This window comes from Oncorhynchus clarkii, chromosome 18, assembly GCF_045791955.1.
Source record: "Oncorhynchus clarkii lewisi isolate Uvic-CL-2024 chromosome 18, UVic_Ocla_1.0, whole genome shotgun sequence".
NCBI classification, from domain to species: domain Eukaryota; kingdom Metazoa; phylum Chordata; class Actinopteri; order Salmoniformes; family Salmonidae; genus Oncorhynchus; species Oncorhynchus clarkii.
In genome coordinates, this window is record NC_092164.1 from 23,533,951 (window position 1) to 23,554,752 (window position 20,802).

Genomic DNA, 20,802 nt, shown 5'->3' on the forward strand with positions numbered 1-20,802 from the left:
GAAATGTCACTCCAGAAACTCCGGAATAATAACAGCACTCCGGAACACTCCTCCTCTTCTAGTGAGAGACTCAGCGGGATGTTTTACCTAGACCATGTAAAAGATATGAGAGAGGGAGAGGTGTGAAATAAAAAGAGAGAGAAAAATGCAGAGAGAGAGAGAAAGATGGATGGATGGGTGTGTAGATAAATAGATTTTCTCTCTGTGTGATTAATTCTGCGAGCGGCAAATTTCTAACAGTAAATGGCTGAGAGTTTGAGAGGCGACGAACAACCGGGTGTTCACAAACACGTACTTCTCCCCCTGAGCGGGGTTCCGCTCCCTCTCTCCATCTTCCCTCTCTCTTTCTGCTTCATTTACTCCCCGTGGCTCACCTGAGATTGATGCGCTTCGCGCCTGATTGTGGTAATTATCCCTGTCCTGCTGCTGCAATACATTATGCACAGCACACTCACATAACATGGAGAGGGCTGGGAGGAGGAGAGGCTAGGTTGGAGACGCTGCTATTCATTTCACTCCTGTTGCCTGCTGTGAGATGCCAGCTACCTGGCTGCAACCACACAAGCACAGACACCCACATGCACACACACACACACACACACACACACACACACACACACACACACACACACTGCAACCTTGTCATAGAGGGGAGAGGAGAGGTTGATGGGTGGCATCTCTTGGTTGCACTCTTCAACATTTACAACTAAAGCCCAGGGAGAAGCGTAGCTATGATTCCCTTTTCTCTTCTGATCTTTTTCACAGTGAATAAAAAGCCATTCAGGTTATTTACTTGGCATTTCCTTTCACTTTGAATTCATGACATTCCTGGAGGCAATGCAACAAAAAATATAAATGCAGTCTGTACTGTTTGCTGATGTAAAAAAAAAGAGTCTGGCTGGAATGTAATGGCTGATACTGTAAATCATTAAGTGTATCCCAAAAGGCACCCTATTCCCTGCAGTATATATTGCACTAGTGTTGACAACAGCCCTGATCTATTGACTTTGGGTCCTATACAGAAAGATAATGTAGATAAAGTATATACTCCAATGCATTTAGCTTTATGGTGAGTTTTCAACTCCCTTTTCAGTACATCTCAATTCTACGTATTCAGTTTATCATCACTGGTCTATTGTACGCTACAAAAAGCTACTCTTGAACATTCCTGTTGTAAACCTTTTATCTGTAATATCCCCCTTTACCCTATGTTAAAAAGAGAACATTTTATATATTCCTTTCATGATCACACAATTACATTCTGCCGCATTGCATTTTTTCAAATAAAGATAATTTTCAGCTAATTTAAAAATAATTAATGTATACATTCATCTCAGGGGCTTGTGCTAGGCACTTTAGGTAATTACCATATCTTCCAGCTCGTTGCTTTATTGAGGGGGAAAATAAATTACTCAACATTCATCGTTCAATAGAATTTGAGATGCGAAGTCAGTTGATTTAGGATTTCTGCCTTGATGTCTCGGTGCCTCTGAGTCCTCCCTGTGACCTTGCCCTGGATTTCTTCCATACAGAACCACCCAACATTTTCCCCAGCTGTGCCCAGACGCCTTATCGGGCAGAAATACGCTAATGTCTACTAATTAAAAACACCAATGGCTGCACTTTGTAAAACAAGACTTTAAAACATTATTCCCATTTCCCCAAAATAATTGGTTCCTCCTTTGAATAAAACGCTGAGTTTTGTATTTTTATTGCTTCAACTCATATCTCTGAGTTTGGTCTTTGCACAGCTTCAACCCATATCTCTTGACTTTGGTTTTGTCATTGCCTCATCCCAAATCTCTTGAGTTTGGTCTTTGCATAGCTTCAACCCAAATAATTATCTCCCAAGCCCACCAGTAGCTTTCAGATCTTCTGCATCCACATAAAATGTTTGAGCTTCTGGGTTGTTGCTTGAAACAAGGAAATGTATTGTGGCCACAAGGTTAGAATCTCAACTGTAGAAAAGGATCTCCCTTTAATCCAATAGCCCTAGACTGTGTACTTTAATTACACACAACCCTGCCAGTACGTCCAACCTCCTAGCATGTTCTATTCTGAACAAAAATATAAATGCAACATGTAAAGTGTTGGTCCCATGTTTCATGAGCTGAAATTAAAGATCCCAAAAATTTTTCATTTGCACAAAAAGCTTCTTTCAAATGTTGTGCACACATTTGTTTACGTCCCTGTTAGTGAGCAATTCTCATTTGCCAAGATAATCCATCCACCTGACAGTTGTGGCATATCAAGAAGCGCTGGAGGGTAGGGCTGCCGTCTTATCGGCTCTCAACCAATCATTCAATTTTTTTTTTGTTGCATTGTTCGTAACTTGTTTTGTACATAATGTTGCTGCTACTGTCTCTTATGACCGAAATGAGCTTCTGGACATCAGAACGGGGATTATTCACCTCAAATTGGATGAGGAGTTCTTCTTCAATGAGACGTACGCGAGGGATATACTGCAGACACCTGACCAGGCCCGATCCTCGTGATTAGCTGGAAAAGGAAACTGAGATTTCGATGCAAAACATCAGAGTGCCTTGCGTGGTTCAGGCGACGAGTATCTAATCTGCCCTTGCCTTCCGTTCTGCTAGCTAACGTTCAATCGCTGGAAAATAAATGGGATGAACTGAATGCACGTATATATCCTACCAATGGGACATTCAAAACTGTAATATTCACAGAGTCGTGGCTGAAAGACGACATTAAGAACATACAGCTGGCGGGTTATACAGTGTATCGGCAAGACAGAACAGCAGCCTCAGGTAAGACAAGGGGCGGGGGCCTATGCATTTATGTAAACAACAGCTGGTGCACGATATCTAAGGAAGTCTCAGGGTTTTGCTCGCCTGAGGTAGAGTATCTCACGATAAGCTGTAGACCACACTACCTACTTAGAGTTTTCATCTGTATTTTTTGTAGCTGTCTACATTCCACAACAGAGCGAGGGTGGTGCTCCTAGTTGCCAGTGACTTTAATGCAGGGAAACTTAAATCAGTTTTACCAAATTTCTATCAGCATGTTAAATGTGCAACCAGAGGGAAAACAATTAGAGGCCACCTTTACTCCACACACAGAGACGCATACAAAGCGCTCCCTCGCCCTCCATTTGGCAAATCTGACCATAACTCTATCCTCCTGATTCCTGCTTACAAGCAAAAATTATAGCAGGAAGTACCTCAGTCTGTAAACAAGTGGTCAGATGAAGCATATGCTAAACTACAGCACTGTTTTGCTAGCACAGACTGGAATATGTTCCAGGATTCTTCCGATTGCGTTGAGGAGTACACCACATCAGTCACTGACTTCCTATAAGTGGATGGAGGATGTCGTCCCCACAGTGACTGTACGTACATACCCCAACCAGAAGCCAAGGATTACAGGCAAGATTCGCACTGAGCTAAAGGCTAGAGCTGCCGCTTTCAAGGAGCGGGACTCTAACCCGGAATCTTATAAGAAATCCCGCTATGCCCTCCGACGAACCATCAAACTGGCAAAGCATCAATATAGGACAAAGATCGAATCATACTACACCGGCTCTGACGCTCGTTGGATGTGGCTGGCTACAAAGGGAAGCACAACCAAGAGCTGCCCAGTGACACAAGCCTACCAGACAAGCTAAATAACTTGTATGCTTGCTTCGAGGCAAGTAATAGTGAAACATGCATGAGAGCATCAGCTGTTCCGAATGACTGTGTGATTACTCTCTCTGCAGCCGATGTGAGTAAGACCTTTTAAATAGGTCAAAATTCACAAGGCCGCTTGGCCAGACTGATTACCTGGACGTGTACTCAGAACATGCGCTGACCAACTGGCAAGTGTCTTCACTGACATTTTCAACTTCTCCCTGTCTGAGTCTGTAACACCAACATGTTTCAAGCAGACTACCATAGTCCCTGTGCCCAAGAACACCAAGGTAACCTGCCTAAATGACTACCGACCCGTAGCACTCAAGTCTGTAGCCATGACATGCTTTGAAAGGCTGGTCATGGCTCACATCAACACCATTATCCCAGAGACCCTAGACCCACTCCAATTTGCATACTGCACTCCACACTGCCCTTTCCCACCTGGACAAAAGGAACACCTATGTGACAATACTATTCATTGAATACAGCTCAATGTTCAACACCATAGTGCCCTCAAAGCCCATCACTAAGCTAAGGACCCTGGGACCAAACACCTCCCTCTGCAACTGGATCCTGGACTTCCTGACGGGCCGACCCCCAAGTGGTAAGGGTAGGTAACAACACATCCGCCACGCTGATAATCAACATGGGGGCCCCTCAGGGGTGCGTGCTCAGTCCCCTCCTGTACTCCCTGTTCACTCATGACTGCATGGCCAGGCACAACTCCAACACTATTGTTAAGTTTGCTGATGACACAACAGTGGTAGGTCTGATCACCGACAATGATGAGACAGCCTATAGGGAGGTGGTCAGAGACCTGACTGTGTGGTGCTAGGACAACAACCTCTCCTTCTACGTGATCGAGACTAAGGAGATGATTGTGGACTACAGGAAAAGGAGGACTGAGCACGCCCCCATTCTCATCGACGGGCCTGTAGTGTAGCAGGTTGAGCGCTTCAACTTCCTTGGCGTCCACATCACCAACAAACTAAAATGGTCCAAGCACACCCAGACAGTTGTGAAGAGGGCACGACAAAACCTATTCCCCCTCAGAAGACTGAAAAGATTTGGCAACGGTCCTCAGATCCTCAAAAGGTTTTACAGCTGCACCATCGAGAGCATCCTGATGGGTTGCATCACTGCCTGGTATGGCAACTGCTCAGCCTCCGACCGCAAGGCACTATAGAGGGTAGTGCGTACGGTCAGGCTTCCTGCCATCCAGGATCTCTATACCAGGCAGCGTCAGAGGAAGGCCCTAAAAATTGTCATAAAGACTCCAGCCACCCTAGTCATAGACTGTTCTCTCTGCTACCGCACGACAAGCGGTACCGGAGCAACAAGTCTAGGTCCAAAGTCTAGGTCTAGGTTCTAAACAGCTTCTCCCCCCAAGCCATAAGACTCATGAACAGCTAATCAAATGGCTACCCAGACTATTTGCACCCCCCCCCCCCCCCCACGCTGCTGCTACTCTCTGTTATTATCTATGCATAGCCACTTTAATAACCCTACCTGCATGTACAGAATTACCTCGACACCGGTGCCCCTCACATTGACACATTGACTCTGTACCGGTGCCCTCTGTATATAGCCCCGCTATTGTTATTTACAGCTGCTCTTTAATTGTTTGTTTTTCTTAACTCTTACTTTTTTTTTGTATTTTCTTAAAACTACGTTGTTTGTTAAGCTTGTAAGTAAGCATTTCACTGTAAGGTCTACCTGTTGTATTCGGTGCATGTGACAAATACAATTTTATTTCATTACACACATGCACCTTGTGCTGGGGACAATAAAAGGCCCCTCTAAAATGTGCAGTCTTGTCACACAACACAATAACCACAGATGTCTTAAGTTTTGAGGGAGCATGCAATTGGCATGATGACTGCAGGAATGTCCACCAGATCTGTTGCCAGAGAATTGAATGTTAATTTCTCTAACAAAAGCTGCCTTCAATGTCATTTTAAAATATTTGGCACTACATCCAACCGGCCTCGCTGTCAAACTGTCATAAATGGTGTCAGGGAAGCTCATCTGTGCGGTCGTCATCCTCATCCGGGGCTGACTGCAGTTTGGCATTGTAACCGACTTCGGTGGGCAAATGCTCACCTTTGATGGCCACTGGCATGCTGGAGAAGTGTTCTCTTAATGGTTGAATCCCGGTTTCAACTGTACCGAGCAGATGGCAGACATCGTGTATGGCGTTGTGTGGGTGAGCGGTATTTTAGCGATGGCAATTTGAATGCAGAGATACCGTGACAAGATCCTGAGGCCATTGTTGTGCCATTCATCCGCCACTATCAACCTCAGGTTTCAGTATGATAATGCATGGCCCCATGTCGCAGGGATCTGTACACAATTCCTGGAAGCTGAAAATGTCCCAGTTCTTCCATAGCCTGCATACTTACAAGAGATGTCAGCCATTGAGCCTGTTTGGGATTATCTGGTTCTACTTGTACAACAGCGCATTCCAGTTCCTGCCAATATCCAGCAACTTTGTACAGCCATTGAAGAGGAGTGGGACAACATTCCACAGGCCACAATCAACAGCCTGATCAACTATATGTGAAGGAGATGTGTCGCGCTGCATGAAGCCAATGACAGTCACACCTGATATTGACTGGTTTTCTGATCCACGCCCCTACCTTTTTTTTAAGGTACCTGTGACCAACAGATGCATATCTGTATTTCCAGTCATGTGAAATCCATAGATTAGGTTCTAATGAATTCATTTCAACTGACTGATTTCCTTATATGACCTGTAACTTATATTTTTATGAAGTGTATTAGTATCACATGTCAACGACTTCTCTTTAGAACTCCTCTGGGGGTTCCATTGGAAGGCCTTGGTCTTCTCATGATTTATTCATGTTTATACAGAGTTGTGTTATACACACTATTCTCACAGAGCATGTGCGTTAGCAAAACAACCTCTACTACTACACCAAAAGGAGACATTACTCATGGCAAAGGCATACATTTCCTAAGCAAAACTGTACAGGTTTCAAATTTAGGCCATAATAATTGCACTCAAAAAAAATGCTGGGTTATAAACACCCGAGCGCTGGGCAAATAGTGCACACAACACACATTGAGTTATTTTTCACCCAGCCAGTTAGGTTACTTACATTAGCTCCCTAGGGGGGTGGGCGGTTCTACTAAGATAACATATAGTCAGCTCCAAAAGTATTGGGACAGTGACACACATGCTCTAAACACATCTACGTTAATGTGAATGCTACCATGATTATGGATAATCCTGAAAGAATCGGGAATAATAATGAGTTGAGAAAGTTAGACATGTTTTTCATACCCCCCCCCACACAGAATTCTAGCGTCCCCTGTTATTGTAATGGTGAGAGGTTAGCATGTCTTGGGGGTATGATATTTGTGCATCTGAAACCTTTTCTCACGATTCAGTCAGGACCATCCATAATCATGTTAGCATCCACATTAATGTAAAAGTGTTCAGAAACATTCTATTCTTATTTACAATGAAAGTGACTTGAAAATGACATTACATTCTTCACCATTTAATTGATATAATCTGAAACAACCAAAACAAACAGCAAATGCATCCAACAAGTTTGATACAATCATTGCGTGCTAGTAATATAGCAAATACTAAACTTTTGACTACTTGTTAAGGATTTCTTCCGATGAAGGAGAGGAGGACCAAAATGCGTCGTGGTTATTTCGATACATCTTTAATAAAGATAATAACGAACAATACAAAACGTACCGTGAAAGAAAAAAAAACAGCCTTCTCTAGTGCAAACAAACACAGAGACAGGAACAATCACCCACGAAACACTCAAAGAATATGGCTGCCTAAATATGGTTCCCAATCAGAGACAACGATAAACACCTGCCTCTGATTGAGAACCACTCCAGGCAACCATAGACTTTCCTAGACTACTATACTATACCACAATCCCATAACCTACAAAAACCCCAAGACAAAACACACCACATAAATAACCCATGTCACACCCTGGCCTGACCAAATTAATAAAGAAAACACAAAATACTAAGACCAGGGCGTGACACTACTAATACTTTTGGTCCCCTAAAATGGGGAGATTATGTACCAAAAGTGCTGTAATTTCTAAATGGTTTACCTGATATGTTACCCTAAAATTAAGGCTGACAATCTGCGCTTTACAATCAGTCATTATATAATTTCAAATCCGAAGTGCTGGTGTACAGAGCCAAAACAACAAAACATTTGTCACTGTCCCAATACTTTTCTAGCTCAATGTATGGAATTGTTTTAAGATGGTCATACCAAGGATCATTTACCTATTTGATTTTGAAATGTAGGACATTTAAGTATCCCCAAAAAATATAAACAAATGATTTGATTAAAAATTGAATTCGGCCTTACCGCTATTAGCCCATAGAAATGCTTTGAATAACAGATTCATACATGTAAAAACAGATACACAAAATAAATTAAAATAACATTTGTTTTGAAGTGTGTGTTCTCTATCTGAGAGATAAGAAAGATCACAAAATTATATAGAAAAATTATACCAATACTTAACCCCTTTTTTGGGGCACTAAACTACTTCTATATATACTTCCATTCATTTTTTTTAAACTGGTACCGGGCTACTTTCATACGAGTCGTGTGAGGCTTGTAGGCGTTCTACAGCAAAACAACATGTATGTGTTTGGGAGAGTCTTACCTTTCCTAAGAGGGGTCATATTAGTGTGTAGCCTAATCTGTTCGGACGCTACAGACAGAAGTTGGCAGATCTGCGGTACCAAATTCAGACCAGTCCCGTGACTCTTGTGGCAGTAGTAGAGCAAAAGGTCTATTGGGGCTTGGATTTCAGATAGTTATTTATGGCCACACGTGAGACTAAATGTCCTACATGTTCATCCTCTTAAGTTTGTACACTGCAAATGTAAATTTTCCTTCAATATTTTTGCACATTACATATTTTAATATACAATTAATAACATTATTATTTCAATATTATAACAAAGTGTTAATATCCCAACATTGGGATATGCATAGGTGTTGACAGTACAACAATGCAGATTAACCAGAATTACATTTACATGCACGGGTGGCCGAAAGTAACTATCTGAAAGCCACGCCCCTACTAAGCCACGCCTCCAGTCTTCTGATCTGACTCGGTGGATCATAGCTCCATAACCCAGCATCAACAACCCAATTTAAAGAAAACAATGGGTTGTTTGTGACCCAACTGGCTGGGTCAAAATTACCCAACGCATGCTCTGTCCAATATTTATCCAAAGTGGGTTGTTTTTAACCCATGATTTTTTGGAGTGTACATATACTGACAAATGCCTAGATAATACCTATATCATGTATACTTCTAATAGAGTGTGTGAATTATTAAGGTATATGTGCAAACTGAGACCACACACTGTAAAAGATGACATTAATTAACCCTTTTGGTTTTGGGTCTGTGGGACCCATTTTCAATGTTTACTAAAAGAAAAATGATACAATTAATTATTTTTTTCAACCTGAGACTCATTTTCTGCGAAGAACATGTAAAATAACACATTTTCATTGAGTGCACACATTTGTATTACACATGTGGTGTTCCGGCCCCACTGGACCCGAGGGGATTACAAATGTGTGTGTGTAGGTAAAAATGAAGCAAAAAAGTTTGTTGTGTGCCTTCACACTGTCTTCCTCCTCCCTGGGCCTGCTGTTTCAACTTAGCACCAAGAACCTGTCTGCCTGTCCCCTGCTTTTCTCGCAGTCTGTACCCTTTGTAGTGTGTGAAACTACACAATGTCTTGCGGGAACCTGCACAATGTTATTACAATACATTATTTCGATACATTGTAAAAAATTCTGTATTTTCCCACACTACCCTGGCCAGGCGCAAATTAGGAGAGGGACACAAAAAATAAATAGCTTTGCACGTGTGGCTCTTTACCACAATCAGTCAGTAAGGCAAAAAATAATGTCTGCTCAGAGGGCTTTTTAAAATATTTTTTGCAGAGAGAGAAGCTAGTGTGGAAGGAGAATTTTCTGAATATGAGGATCATGTCTCTGTCAGTGAGTTAGAAGAAGAGGACCCTCAGCCAGCCCCAGGACCAGCCCAACAGCAACCAGCTCATCAGCAGGAGGAGAAATATGGATGTCGAAAAATTATGAAATTGAATGGTCTTCTTGCCCAAGGAATGAGCCTACCCGCATGGCTGCCAATGTGATAAGGATGCAACCAGGGCCGACACGGATGGCTGTTACTCATGTGCAGGACATAAAGTCTTCTTTTGAATTGTTAATCCTAGACACCATCCAGAAAATCATTCTGGACTGCAATAATTTGGAGGGAAGGCATGTTTTTGGAGAGAGATGGAAGGAGATGGACCAAACTCATTTACATGCATACGTTATGGTTCTTATCCTTGCTGGTATATCCCTGTGGGATGCAGAAACTGGCAGAGAACTTTTCAGTGCAGCAATGTCTCTGGAAACTTCCACATTATTTCCAGGATTACCCACCTCGATAACTGAGACACCAGACCAGCTCGGCAGCAGAGAGACAAGCTACCTGCAATCAGGTCAGTGTGGGACATGTAGGTGGACCGCCTTCCCCTGTTTTACAACCCTGGCGTCACGTACAATGCCTTGCAAAAGTATTCACCCCCTTTGCCGTTTTTCCTATTTTGTTTCATTACAACCTGTAATTTAAATAGATTTTTATTTGGATTTCATGTAATGGACATGCACAAAATAGTCCAAATTGGTGAAGTGAAATTTAAAAAATTGCTTGTGGTAAAAAAATAAATAAATGGGAATGTGGTATTCACCCCCTTTGCTATGAAGCCCCTAAATAAGATCTGGTGCAACCAATTACCTTCAGAAGTCACATAATTAGTTAAATAAAGTGCACCTGTGTGCGATCTAAGTGTCACATGATCTGTCACATGATCTCAGTATATATACACCTGTTCTGAAGGGCCCCAAAGTCTGCAACACCACTAAGCAAGGGACACTACCAAGCACTATGAAGACCAAGGAGCTCTCCAAACAGTTCAAGAACCAAGTTGTGGAGAAGTACAGATCAGGGTTGTGTTGTAAAAAATATCTGAAACTTTGAACATCCCGTGGAGCACCATTTAAATCCGTTATTAAAAGACTGAAAAAATATAGTACCACAACAAACCTGCCAAGAGAGGGCCGCCCACCAAAACTGCAAGGAGGGCATTAATCAGAGGCAACAAAGACTTGCACATTCATCTTCTGCACATCTACCATTCCAGTGTTTAATTGCTATATTGTAATTACTTCGCCACCATGGCCTATTTATTGCCTTAACTCCCTTATCTTACCTCATATGCACTCACTGTATATAGACTTTGTTTTCTTTTGTTCTACTGTATTATTGACTATGTTTTGTTTATTCTATGTGTAACTTTGTGTTGTTGTATGTGTCGAATTGCTATGCTTTATCTTGGCCAAGTCGCAGTTGCAAATGAGAACTTGTTTTCAACTAGCCTACCTGGTTAAATAAAGGTGTAATAAAATTTAAAAAAATAAAAAAAGACCCGAAGATAACCCTGAAGGAACTGCAAAGCTGAGACTGGGACGGAGGTTCACCTTCCAGCAGGACAATGACCCTAAGCATACTGCTAAAGCAACACTCAAGTGGTTTAAGGGGAAACATTGAAATGTCTTGGAATGGCCTAGTCAAAGCCCAGACCTCAATCCAATTGAGAATCTGTAGTATGACTTAAAGATTGTTGTACACCAGCGGAACCCATCCAACTTGAAGGAGCTGTAGCAGTTTTGCCTTGAAGAATGGGCAAAAATCCCAGCGGCTAGACATGCCAAGTTTATAGAGACCTACCCTAAGAGACTTGCATCTGTAATTGCTGCAATCGGTGGCTCTTTACAACGTACTGACTTTGAGGGAGGGGGGGGGGGGTGAATAGTTATGCACGCTCAAGTTTTCTGGGTTTTTGGGGACTTATTTCTTGTTTGTTCCACAATAAAAAAAATACCTTAAAAGTGGTATGCAGGTTGTGTAAATCAAATAATACAATACATTTTAATTCTAGGTTGTAAGGCAACAAAATAGGAAAAATTCCGACGGGGGTGAATACTTTTGCAAGCCACTGTATACTCCCTCACTGGCCTCTAGGTCATCAGGCTGCTGATTATCCCCCTCACATGTCACCATTGTCTTGCATACCTGAGCCTCATGACACTCACCTGGACTCCATCACCTCCTTGATTATCTTCCCTATATCTGTCACTCCCCTTGGTTCAGTGTTATTGACTGTGTTGTCATGCCGGTGCATTGTTTGTGTGTCATGTTCATTGTTTCATTTATTTATTAAAACACTCACTCCCAGAACTTGCTTCCTGACACTCAGCGCACTCGTTACAGAATAACACCTCACCTAAGGGAAGCATCAAAGAGTGTTTTATTTTTTGTGTCAGAGTAATGACGTCGGGTCCAGGAACTGCTACAGGCTCTCATGCCTCCGCCGGATCGACAGGCTCCCAGGCTTCCACCGGCTCATCAGGTTCTCATGCCTCAGCCGGATCACCAGGCTCCCCTGCCTCAACCGATCTGTCAGGTTCCCGAGCCCCAGCTGACTTGACAGGTTCCCGTGTCTCAGCTGGCGTGACAGGTTCTCACGCATCAGCAGGGGTGACCCGTCCGCTCCTGATCCCCGGGTTCATCCCCTTTGACGGCATCCTGCAGCTGGAGCCGCGCATCGGGGAGGGGGTACTGTCACATATACTCCCTGTCCGGCCTCTAGGTCATCAGGCTGCTGATTATCCCGCACACCTGTCACCATCGTCTCACGCACCTGCGCCTCATGACACTCACCTGGACTCCATCACCTCCTTGATTATCTTCCCTTCCCATCACCTCCCTGGTTATCTGTCACTCCCCTTGGTTCTTTCCTCAGGTGTTATTGACTCTGTTTTCATGTCGGTGCGTTGTTTGTGTTTCATGTTTATTGTTTCATTTATTTATTAAAACACTCACTCCCAGAACTTCCTTCCTGACTCTCAGCGCACTCGTTACACCTGGGCCCAACGTTACCTTTGATGAGCAGCTTATGCCATTTAGGGGCTGCTGTTCCTTCAAGCAGAACATACCATCTAAACCCTCAAAATATGGAATCAGGATCTGGCCTGCCTGTGATGCTGCTTCATCATATGCATGTAACTTGCAAGTGTATATGAGGAAGCCAGATGGAGGAGTCCCTGAGAAAAACCAAGGGATGTGGGTTGTCCTGGATGTGACACGTGGCCACAACATCACATGCAATAACTTTTAATCTTCGCACAAGTTGGGACAGGAGCTCCTCAAGAGGAAACTGATGATGGTAAGAACAGTACAAAAAAAACAACCCAGGGCTCCCACCTCAGCCACTGAATACACGGAACAGGCCTATCAATTACTCTAAGTTTGTGTTCACGGCCGACATGTCCCTAGTGTCCTACATGCCAAAGAAAGGCAAAAATGCAGCACTCATGAGTACACTGCATAGGGATGGGAGAATCTTTTTTTTAATTTTACCTTTATTTAACTAGGCAAGTCAGTTAAGAACAAATTCTTATTTTCAATGACAGCCTAGGAACAGTGGGTTAACTGCCTGTTCAGGGGCAGAATGACAGATTTGTACCTTGTCAGCTCGGGGGTTTGAACTTGCAACCTTCTGGTTACTAGTCCAACGCTCTAACCACTAGGCTACCCTGCCACCCCATCTGTGGCCAGGAACATCAAAAAACAGAAATCATAATGGATTACAATGCCACAAAAGGAGTGATGGACTATTTAGATAAGCTGGTGACTGGCTACAGCTGCAAAATTCTTCAACATCTTGGACATCTCGGCGTACAACGTGGTTGTCATCTGGATGGCGAACTCAGATTGGAACAGAGGGAAGCTCCAGAGGAGACGCCTCTTTCTCGAGTAGCTGGGCAAGGCATTGGTAAGACCTCAAATCCAGAGGCGGCAGCATATCCCAAGGACCCCAGCTTCTGCAGCCATCATGAGGAGGATATAGGAGGAGGATGCTGGTGCCCAATCCACCCGACCCACAGAACCAACAATTCCAATACTGGAAGTAAGTGTGAGGGATGTTGTTGCATGTGTGTGTGTGTCTGACTCTCCTACCTTGGCCTGCTGTAACTATATATGTGAGTGAGATGTTAGTAAAATTACTGAACTAAGTGTTTTCATCATGCTAGATGAACAAATTGCCGGTATCAACAAGAAGAAGCGCTGCGGTGTGTGTGAACCCAAGAAGGACAGGAAGACATAGTATACATGCATCAAGTGAAAGAAATACATTTGCAACACACACAGTAAAACTCTGTCCATCATGTGGTGTGAAGACCGGCCTTAATTTGTGTTCAATGGGGCTCATTTATCATTTCCATAATATACTGTATGTAAAATGTGTCCTTCAATTTGTTCAAATAACATCAATAATGATATAAAACCTTGTTTCATTTATATTTGTTAAAAATAAACATGATTTTTTTTCTCCACCCATTGTCTTGATAATGATAGATTTTTGTTAACAAAAGTCAAATTTTATCCCCAAAAAACAAATAGCGCTTTTATTGATAAATGTGATCGAGCAGAGGTAAATGGCAAATATTAACCATGTAAGCTGTCTATATTGCTTGTAATTGATATAACTCAACATCTAAGTATTTTTACATAATTTTTATGGCTGTATTGTTTGAAAAACCCAATAATGTTGTGGGTCCATCAGACCTGCGAACATTGGGTGAATAACAAAAACAACAACAAAAACAAGGGTTAAGCTACAGAATATAGTTTCCCCCCCCCCAGCCATATGAATAAAAACACTACTTCTCTATAGCTGACAAGGGAATAGAAGAGTGATGTTTCAAATTTCAGACAGTCAGTGTGACATGCATAATCAAAGACAGACAGATTGGGATTCTCAAAGTTAAATGGACAAGCTGCTCGGATTGTTTTTTTGTCAGTTGGTCTCCACAGCAACGGGCTTTGTGTCAAGGAAAGGTTCTGTAACCAGAATGTCCATGAAACGTTTATGGAGACACGCATAAATATAACAAATTGCTTGCATCCCAAATGGCACCCCTATTTCCTTTAAGTAGTGCACTCAGGAAATTGGGTCCCATTTGGGATGCATAAATTAATTGTCTGTCTGTCTGTCTGTCTGCCTGTGGCTGTAGCTATAGATTGATGGCCTACATGCCTGGTGTGGACCAACCTTACATAGACGACATAACCGACTGTATGTAGCCTGTCAAATCCTGATTAAAAGAATAGTACATGGCAGCTGCTGCTTGTGAATGTACCGCTCTGCTCTCTTCTCTCGAGTGACACTACAATCACACGCACACACGCACGCACACACACGAAATGCACACACGTACATGCACACACTTTCCTTTCTCTTGTTTATTTTCTAGCTTTTTTTCCACACTTCCTCTTAATTACACATGCTCACACATCCTGTCAGCGGATAAAAAAAAATCATCAATCTGTGCATCTAATCCAGATTTATACAATGACATTATATCCATAATTAAAAATAAGATTAATAGCATCTTTAAAATATGACCTACACAGAGTACGACGACAGCAACAAAGTTCTAGAGCTGTTTGGTAAACAGAGGCTGCTTCCCAAATGGTACCCTACATTGCCTATATGATGCACTACCCATAGGCTCTAGTCAAAAGTACTGCACTGTGAAGGGAATAGGGTGTCATTTGGGACACAGGCACAGTCTATTTAGTGCATAATAATGCTGAGGAGGTATTTCACCTACATCTACCCTTCGTGTGCCACTGTGTTAACTAGGGACCATGCACTCACAGCTGGAGATAAACTAATGCAGAGAGATTAAGATACATACTCTCTCTATCACCGACGTGAAGCTATATAATGAATAGGTTATATTTGGACAGTAATGTTAATTACTTATATGAGTCATGGATAGGGCTGTGGCGGTCACAAAATTTCATCAGCTGGTGATTGTCAAGCAAATATCTGTGGGTCTCACAGTAATTGACCGTTAATTAACATAAAGGGGTTCCACACGCGCAAGCTGCTGATTTACATTCCTTTGAATCATCTACATTTTAATAGTCTAAAGTGTAATAAATCCATTTAATTGCCTGTACACCATCACAATAAACCCATTATTTATTTTAGGCAGGTCTTTCCTATGAAACATGGATACAGAATGGACTGTATCCATCTGACTCATCAGATACCCTGCTGCTACAGTTTATTATCTATCCTGTTGCCTAGTCACTTTATCTCTACCTACAGTGGGGCAAAAAAGTATTTAGTCAGCCACCAATTGTGCAAGTTCTCCCACTTAAAAAGATGAGAGAGGCCTGGAATTTTCATCATAGGTACACTTCAACTATGACAGACAAAATGAGAAAAACAAATCCAGAAAATCACATTGTAGGATTTTTTTATGAATTTATTTGAAAATTATGGTGGAAAATAAGTATTTGGTCACCTACAAACAAGCAAGATTTCTGGCTCTCACAGACCTGTAACTTCTTCTTTAAGAGGCTCCTCTGTCCTCCACTCGTTACCTGTATTAATGGCACCGGTTTGAACTTGTTATCAGTATAAAAGTGTTGTTTGCATATCCCACACTCCCTGAGAACCCTCAGAGAGTGGGGTCACAGCCAGGGTTTGCCATTATCAACGACAACCCTGGAGCAATTAGGGTTAAGTGCCGAGCTCAAGGGCACATTGACAGATTTTCACCCTGTCAGCTTGGTGATTAGAGCTAGCATCCTTTCGATTACTGGTCCAACGCTCTAACCGCAAGGGTACCTGCCTCCCCACATGTCTACCTCAATTACATTGTACATCGACTCGATACTGGTACCCCGTGTAATAGTCACGTTATCGTTACTCATTGTGTATTTATTCCTTGTTGTATTATTTTTCTATTATTTCTCTTTTTTTCTCTCTGCATTGTTGGGAGTGGCCATAAGTAAGCATTTCACTGTTAGTCTACACCTGTTGTTTATAAAGCATGTGACAAATAACATTTGATTTGATTTTGAGGTCACTTTCTGACCTCTGTTCATCGATGGCTGAGTTCAGTAAGTGACTGTCCGTGAGGATTAGATAGCACTAGATGACAGCTTTAGTTCACTCCGTTGTAGGACAGTAAATAGCAGTGGTTTGTGAGAGTGAGTGTGTTTTGGGCATAGCGTAATCTACAACTAAGACTGACATGCCATAGGCAGGAACCTGGTGGGTGGATGATGTACTGATATCTCCACCATAGACAGTCCCCTCTTTACATTAATCCTGGGATACATCGCAAATGGCACCCTATTTTCAAAGTAATGCACCACTTTTGTCCAGGGCCCATAGGGTCTGGAAGTAGTGTACTATATAGGGAATAGGGTGCCATTTGGGACACAGTCCTGGAGTAAATCTTTCAGCAAAATGCTGAGCCATGGATCGTTGAGAGAGAGAGTTAATCTTCCATTAATATTCATAGTTAATATTCAGCACTTGCAGTAAATAATTTTTCTGTAGCCAGCTCAACGGGTTCAAGTAGCAGAACAGGAGACAGACTGCAGACATGGCCTGATAGTAAGGGAAGATACTGTAGATATCGATATGTTTTCGGTGGATCATGTTGTGTATTCGATGAGAGCACCTATATTATTGGACTAGACCGAAATATACACAAACGTATGTAGACACCCCTTCAAATGAGTGGATTCGGCTATTTCAGCCACACCCGTTGCTGACAGGTATATAAGATCGAGCACACAGCCATGCAATCTCCATAGACAAACGTTGGCAGTAGAATGGCCTTGCTGAAGAGCTCAGTTCATTTCAATGTAGCACCGTTATAGGATGCCACCTTTCTAACAAGTCTGCTCGTCAAACTTCTGCCCTAGAGCTTCCCCGGTCAACTGTAAGTGCTGTTATTGTGAAGTGGATACGTCTAGGAGCAACAACGGCTCATGCCGCGAAATGGTCGGCCACAGAAGCTCACAGGACGGGACTGCGCATAGCACATAAAAATCACCTGTCCTCGGTTGCAACACTCAAGTTCCCAACTGCCTCTGGAAGCAATGTTGGCACAATAACTGTTCATCGGGAGCTTCATGAAATTAGTTTCCATGTCTGAGCAGCCGCACACAAGCCTGAGATCACCATGTGCAAGGACAAGCGTCGGCTGGAGCGGTGTGAAGTTCGCCACCATTGGACTCTTGAGCAGTGGAAACGTGTTCTCTGGGGTGATGACTCACACTTCACCATCTGGCAGTCTGACGGGTTTGGAGGATGCCAGGAGAATGCTAAAGTTTGTTGGTGGAGGAATAATGGTCTGGGGCTGTTTTTTATGGTTCGGACTCAGCCCCTTAGTTCCATTGAAGTGAAATCTTCACGCTACAGCATACAATGACATTCTAGACAATTCTGTGCTTCCAACTTTGTGGCAACAGTTTGGGGAAGGCCCTTTCTTGTTTCAGCATGACAATGCCCCCATGCACAAAGCGAGGCCCATACAGAAATGGTTTGTCGACTGACCTGCACAGAGCCCTGACCTCAACCTCAACGAACACCTTTGGGATGAATTGCAATGACTGCTAGCCAGGCCTAATCGCCCAACATCAGTGCCCGACCTCACTAATGCTCTTGTGGCTGAATGGAAGCAAGTCCCCACAGCAATGTTCCAACATCTAGTGGAAAGTCTTCCCAGAAGAGTGGAGGCTGTTATAGCAGGATAGGGGGGACTAACTCCATATTAATGCCCATGGTTTTGGAATGAGAATGAGATGAGCAGGTGCCCCATAGCCTTTGGTAATGTGTACCAAGACATACCCACTCTAGACAAACCTTGTAACTCTGATTCCCTCTGTGAGGTATTCATTATATGCTGTATGTGTTACATACATATTTAATATCCAGATAATACATCCCTTACAGTTGATACATGTCTCCCCAGCAAGAAGGATTTTAAATACAGTACAAACTTTCAACAACAAACAATCTAATTTTCCAAAAGCATGTGATTCAGATTGCGATTCAGATTGTTGACTTCACTGACATTAATTATTTTCTCCGAACAGGAAGAAGAAAAAGAAGAAGCATTCATACCTTCAATTTTGCTATGCACGGACCATATTTTGCTATGGACCGTGTGCTGTTTTCATAACCAGGCTTCTGGAACTATCAAACAGCGCTTTGGGTAGTTTTGCTTTACATGGCAGTCAATACGAAAAGATCTAACAACCAGAGAACGCCTAAAATGTCTCTTGACAACCAGTGTTAGTGAATTTAGCATCATGTTTTGTTTAAAAATGTATAGTTTGGGAAAGAATACCTGGTTGACCGGGGGGCCGGCGGTGGAAGTCAGCATTGAGGGCTGGGTCCAGGATGTCTCTAGTGGGGACCCAGCACCTCTCCTCTGGGCCATAACCCTCCCAGTCATCCAGGTACTGGAAACCCCTGCCCCATGCCCCTTCAGGAGGCGTCTCACCATGTACGTGGGCCTGGAAATGGAAGAAAAAGGACTGTGAGACTCGGGCAACAGAAGATGAACAGCAGAGGGGCTAATGACCTTGGAGATGGGGAAAAGGCCGATTAACCGGGAGGACAGTTTGCGAGACTTCACCCGGAGGGGCAGATCCCGGGTGGACAGCCCTACCTTCTGCCTGAGACAATACAGGGGAGCTGGGGTCCGATGGCGATCCATTTGTCGTCGATACCCGGAGGTGGTCTTGAGGAGAGCCGACTGGGCTCTCCTCCAGGTGCGACGACAGCGATGGGCAAACATCTGGACAGAAGGTATGCCGACCTCCTCTTCCTGCTCAGGGTGGCTGATACCGCAGGGGACACTCAAAAGGAGATGTGCCCATGGCAGAGCAGGGAAGGGTGTTGTGGGCATATTCGACCCACACAAGCTGCTGGCTCCAGGTGGTGGGGTTGGTGGAGACCAGGCAGTGCAGGGTGGTCTCGAGGTCCTGGTTGGCTCGCTCCGACTGGTCGTTGGACTGGGGGTGGAACCCGAAGGACAGGCTGGCCAACTACCCAATGAGGGTGCAGAACGCCGTCCAGAACTGGGACCAGAACCGAGGACCCCGGTCAGAGATCATGTCCACAGGCAGTCCATGGGCCCGGAAGACGTGTTGCACCATGAGCTGAGCCGTCTCTTTGGCAGAGGGTAGTTTGGGGAGGGGGATGAAGTGGGCGGCTTTGGAAAACCGATCCACCACAGTCAGGATGGCGGTGTTGCCATCAGACGGGGGCAGACCAGTGACAAAGTCAAGGGAGATGTGAGACCAGGGACGGTGTGGGACAGGCAGCCGTTTGAGGAGACCAGGCGGCGCTTGACGAGAAGTCTTGTCCTGTGCACAAACTGTGCAAGCGGCGACGAATGCGGACACGTCCGGGACCATGGTAGGCCACCAAAAGGCCAGGGTTTGATGGTCACCCGGGTGGCAGACCAGCCTGGAGGAGTGGGCCCACTCCAGGACCGCGGAGCGGACAGTGTCAGGAACGAACATCCGGTTAGGGCTCTCCCCGGGGTTAGGCTGGGAACGCTGCGCCTCACAGACCTGCTACCCTATTCTCCAGCTGAGTGCCGTTGCCAGGCATGAGGTGGGAAGGATGGTCTCGGGTTCCGGGGTAGTATTCGTGGGGCTATAGTGGTGCGACAGTGCATCCGGCTTGACATTCTTGGATCCCGGACGGTACGTTAGGGAGAAGTTGAACCTTGTGAACAGCAGGGCCCATCTGGCTTGCCTTGAGTTGAGGCGCTTAGCGGTGCGGAGATACTCCAGGTTCTTGTGGCCAGTCCACATGATAAACAGATGTTCCGCCCCCTCCAGCCAGTGCCTCCATTCCTCCAATGCCATCTTCACAGCGAGAAGCTCACAATTCCCCACATCGTAGTTCCTTTCTGTGGCGTTGAGGCGATGGGAGAAGAAGCTGCAGGGATGTAACTTGAGGTCAAGGGCAAAACACTGGGACTGGACAGCCCCCACTCCGACGTCCGAAGAATCGGCCTCTACCAGGAATTGATGAGATGGGTCCGAATGAACCAGGATGGAAGCTGTTTTGAAGTGATGTTTGAGGTCCCAGAATGCCTGGTCAGCAGCTGGGGACCACGTGAATGAAACCTTGGGCGAGGTGAGCGCTAACAGGGGGA